Here is a 5362-nt window from a genome sequence, read left to right on the forward strand (position 1 = left end):
TACAAAATGGCGGCGAAACGGGGTTTCCAGGTCAAAAGTGCACGGACTTCCTTCACACATTGATGGCCATTGGGTTTAATTTGCACCATTAGCAAGGCTATTATTTACAGAACCACTGAGGTGACATGGTGGTTATTTTTTATTTTTAGTTTTATTTTTAAACAAGGTGTACGCACATTAATATATTAATTAAGGTTTTCAAAACTCATGCAACCATTACTTGGAAGTGTATTGTATATTTGTTAAATAAGGCCAAATAAGCATAAATTGCTTACATTTCACACAAGCATAATAAAGTTTCCTTTAAGCAAATGACAAAAATCAAATGGATTTAAGAGAAGCTTAAGAAAACTTTGATACAATATATAGCCAAAAGGTTTGTAGACACCTGACCAAAATGCTAATACAGTTAGGTCCATATATATATTTGGACACTGACACAAAATTTTTTTTTTACCTGTTTACTGAAACATATTCAAGTTATAGTTATATAATGGACATGGACATGAAGTCCAGACTTTCAGTTTTCATTTGAGGGTATGTATCCACATTAAAATTGGGGCGGCACGGTGGTGTAGTGGTTAGCGCTGTTGCCTCACAGCAAGAAGGTCCGGGTTCGAGCCCCGTGGCCGGCGAGGGCCTTTCTGTGCGGAGTTTGCATGTTCTCCCCGTGTACGCGTGGGTTTCCTCCGGGTGCTCTGGTTTCCCCCACAGTCCAAAGACATGCAGGTTAGGTTAACTGGTGACTCTAAATTGACCGTAGGTGTGAATGTGAGTGTGAATGGTTGTCTGTGTCTATGTGTCAGCCCTGTGATGACCTGGCGACTTGTCCAGGGTGTACCCCGCCTTTCGCCCGTAGTCAGCTGGGATAGGCTCCAGCTTGCCTGCGACCCTGTAGAACAGGATAAAGCGGCTAGAGATAATGAGATGAGATGAGGTATCACATTAAAATTGGATGAAGGGTTTAGGAGTTTCAGCTCCTTAACATGTGCCACCCTGTTTTTAAAGGGACCAAAAGTAATTGGACAATTGACTCAAAGGCTATTTCATGGGCAGGTGCGGGCAATTCCTTTGTTATGTCATTCTCAATTAAGCAGATAAAAGGCCTGGAGTTGATTTAAGGTGTGGTCAGAGGCGGTTTTACCATAAGGTGAACCTAGGCAGTTGCCTAGAATCTGTACCAAACCAGCCCACTGTAGGGGCCCCCTCAGTCTGCCCCTCCATGGTGAACACCTCAAAAACAAGTACTACCTTATTTTGTTACTTTTGTTAAGTAACCGTACATTTATATAAAAAAACCACACCAAAATCGCCTCAGAATGCCTGGAGGGTATAAGGTGGAGGGCCCCATGTTTGTATTTTGCCTAGGGCCCCCAAATGTCTAAATCCGCCCCTGGGTGTGGTGCTTGCATTTGGAAGATTTTGCTGTGAAGAAAACATGTGGTCAAAGGAGCTCTCCATGCAGGTGAAACAAGCCATCATTAAGCTGCAAAAACAGAAAAAACCCATCCGAGAAATTGCTACAATATTAGGAGTGGCAAAATCTACAGTTTGGTACATCCTGAGAAAGAAAGAAAGAAAGAAAGAAAGAAAGAAAGAAAGAAAGCACTGGTGAACTCATCAATGCAAAAAGACCTGGATGCCCACAGAAGGCAACAGTGGTGGATGATCGCAGAATAATTTCCATGGTGAAGAGAAACCCCTTCACAACAGCCAACCAAGTGAACAACACTCTCCAGGAAGTAGGCATATCAATATCCAAATCTACCATAAAGAGAAGACTGCATGAAAGTAAATACAGAGGGTTCACTGCACGGTGCAAGCCACTCATAAGCCTCAAGAATAAAAAGGCTAGATTGGACTTTGCTAAAAAACATCTAAAAAAGCCAGCACAGTTCTGGAAGAACATTCTTTGGACAGATGAAACCAAGATCAACCTCTACCAGAATGATGGAAAGAAAAAAGTATGGCAAAGGTGTGGTACAGCTCATGATCCAAAGCATACCACATCATCTGTAAAACACGGCGGAGGCAGTGTGATGGCTTGGGCATGCATGGCTGCCAGTGGCACTGGGTCACTAGTGTTTATTGATGATGTGACACAGGACAGAAGCAGCCGAATGAATTCTGAGGTATTCAGAGACATACTGTGTGTCAAATCCAGCCAAATGCAGCCAAACTGATTGGTTGGTGTTAGGTTTTATTATATGTAGGTTTATATAAGTATTAATTCTTGGCCAAGAAGTTAGCAAATTATTTTGTGACAAAATTATATTATTAGTTGAAATGACCTTATGTCTCGGCTGGACATTGTTTGGGAACATTTTGTTTATTTTGATATGAAATGTGTATTTTTGATCAGAGATGTGTCTGAACGATGCCAAGGTCTGTTTTGATGTCAGATCGACCCACACACACTCGCAGCTGCATAGGGATTAAAGGTTAATGTAACGGTTCAGTGTTCGTGGGTGGAGCACAGAGGACGGCAGGACAGAGATCAGGTTTGATAGCATGTTTTATTGCCACGCTTTTCAGCATAACAATTATGTATGCACTTTTCAGACACACACACACACTCAGCGTCTGGTTCAGCAAGCGCTCCTCTGCTCTCGCTCTCCCTCCTTAAGTAGGACGCGGTCACTGGGAAGACACAAACACAGGTTAATTGCTCTCAGGTGTAGTGATTCTGCCACTCACCTTCCCTGACTCCGCCCTCCTGTCACAGACCGGCGCTTGACCATGCCCCCGCTGCCACATACCCCCACCGCCTGACTCAGGCCGGGCGGCCGTCCGGCTTGCAGCCGACTCCCCCCCCCCCCTTGGCGGGAGAGGAAGTCCGCCATGACCATCTGCACCCCCGGCCTGTGGACCACCTTGAAATTAAAGGGTTGGAGTGCCAGATACCAACGGGTGATCTGCGCGTTGGCATCTTTCATGCGGTGGAGCCACTGGAGGGGCGCGTGGTCCGAACAGAGGGTGAAAGGGCGCCCCAGCAGGTAGTACCGGAGGGCGAGGACCGCCCACTTGATGGCCAGACACTCTTTCTCTATGGTGCTGTAGCGCCCCTCATGCACCGACAGCTTCCTGCTTATATACAGGACGGGGCGGTCCTCCCCCTCCCCCTCCTGGGACAAAACTGCCCCCAGCCCTCTGTCCGACGCATCGGTCTGCAACATAAAGGGGAGAGAAAAGTCAGGGGAGTGTAGAAGTGGCCCCCCACACAGTGCAGCCTTTACCTCTGAAAAAGCCCGCTGGCATTGCTCCGTCCACTGGACCGGATCTGGTGCCCCCTTTTTAGTGAGATCAGTCAGCGGGCTGGTGACGTCCGAATAATTAGGTATAAACCTACGATAATAGCCAGCCAGCCCCAGGAACTGTCTCACCCCCTCTTTGGTCTTGGGCCTCGGGCAGGCCGCAATCGCTGCGGTCTTGTTAATTTGGGGACGCACCTGCCCGTTGCCCAAGTGGAAGTCCAGATACCGTACTTCCACCCGCCCAATCGCACACTTCTTTGGGTTGGCTGTGAGACCCGCTTGCCTCAGCGACCTAAGGACGGCCCTTAGGTGTTCCAAGTGCCTCGGCCAGTCATTACTATATATGATGATGTCATCAAGATAGGCGGCCGCATAGGTGGCGTGGGGGCGGAGGACCCGATCCATCAGCCGCTGAAACGTAGCGGGCACCCCAAACAGCCCAAACGGAAGTGTGACGAATTGGTGTAACCCAAACGGTGTGGAAAAGGCCGTTTTTTCTCGGGATAGTGGAGTCAAGGGGATCTGCCAATATCCCTTCGTCAAATCCAGTGTCGAATAAAAGCGAGCCGTGCCTAGTCGATCGAGCAGCTCGTCAATACGAGGCATTGGGTACTCGTCAAATTTAGACACCACGTTGACTTTCCTATAGTCCACACAGAACCGGACCGACCCGTCGGCCTTGGGTACCAAGACCACCGGGCTGCTCCAGTCACTTTGGGACTCCTCAACGATGCCCATTTCGAGCATGGTCTGAAGTTCTTCCCGAACCACCTTTTTTTTGTGTTCGGGTAGCCTGTAAGGGCGGCTACACACTACCACCCCCGGGGGCGTCTCGCTGTGGTGCTCTATGAGGTTAGTGCGACTGGGCAGGGGTGAGAACACATCCGAAAACTCGGTCTGCAACTGGGCGACCTCCGTGAGTTGGGTCGGGGAGAGGTGGTTTCCCCAGGGGACCGGAGAGGTATGTGATGCCAATGTCCCTTTTTGAACCTCCGGCCCCAGCTCCGCCTTCTCCAGAACCACTGACACCAACGCCACGGGGACCTCCTCGTTCCAGAGTTTAAGCAGATTGAGGTGGTAAATCTGTAGCGCCCCACCCCTGTCCGTTCGCCTCACCTCATAGTCGACGTCCCCGACTCGCCGTGTGACCTCAAAGGGTCCTTGCCACTTGGTGATCAATTTGGAGCTCGACGTGGGCAGCAGTACGAGTACTTTATCTCCCGGAGTGAACTCTCTAAGGCGCGTACCCTTGTTGTACAGGCGGGCTTGCCATTCCTGGGCCTGCCGCAAATTCTCCTGAGTTAGGTGGGTGAGCGTGTGGAGTTTTGCGCGCAGGTCCATAACGTACTGAATTTCATTTTTGCTTTGTGAATGTCCCTCCTCCCAATTTTCCCGCAGCACATCTAGGATACTGCGCGGCTTACGCCCATATAATAATTTGAACGGGGAGAACCCCGTGGAGGCTTGGGGAACCTCTCGCACTGAGAACAGCAAGGGTTCGAGCCACTTATCCCAATTACGTGCGTCCTCACTTACGAATTTTTTAATAATATTTTTGAGGGTGCGGTTGAACCGTTCTACTAAACCGTCCGTTTGTGGGTGATACACGCTGGTGCGGATCGGCTTAATCCCCAATAACCCATACAGTTCGCGCAGTGTCCGTGACATAAACGTAGTGCCTTGATCAGTCAGAATCTCTTTCGGGATTCCAACTCGGGAGATGACGCGGAAGAGCGCCTCTGCAATGCTGCGTGCTGAGATATTGCGCAGAGGCACTGCTTCCGGGTATCGCGTTGCATAGTCCACCAGAACTAATATAAAGCGGTACCCTCGTGCTAATGGCCTGACGAGATCCATCCCAATTCTTTCAAACGGGGTCTCGATTAATGGAAGAGGGCGCAAAGGCGCTTTTGGAATGGCCGCTGGATTTACTAACTGGCATTCGCGGCATGCCGTACACCACCTACGAACATCGCCGCGAATCCCCGGCCAATAGAATCGGGCCATTATTCGGGCTAGTGTTTTATCCTGCCCTAAGTGTCCAGCCATGGGATTAAAGTGAGCCGCCTGGAATACCAATTCCCGGCGGCTCTTCGGAATTAAAAGCT

This window comes from Neoarius graeffei, chromosome 10 (genome assembly GCF_027579695.1).
Source record: "Neoarius graeffei isolate fNeoGra1 chromosome 10, fNeoGra1.pri, whole genome shotgun sequence".
Taxonomy (NCBI): domain Eukaryota; kingdom Metazoa; phylum Chordata; class Actinopteri; order Siluriformes; family Ariidae; genus Neoarius; species Neoarius graeffei.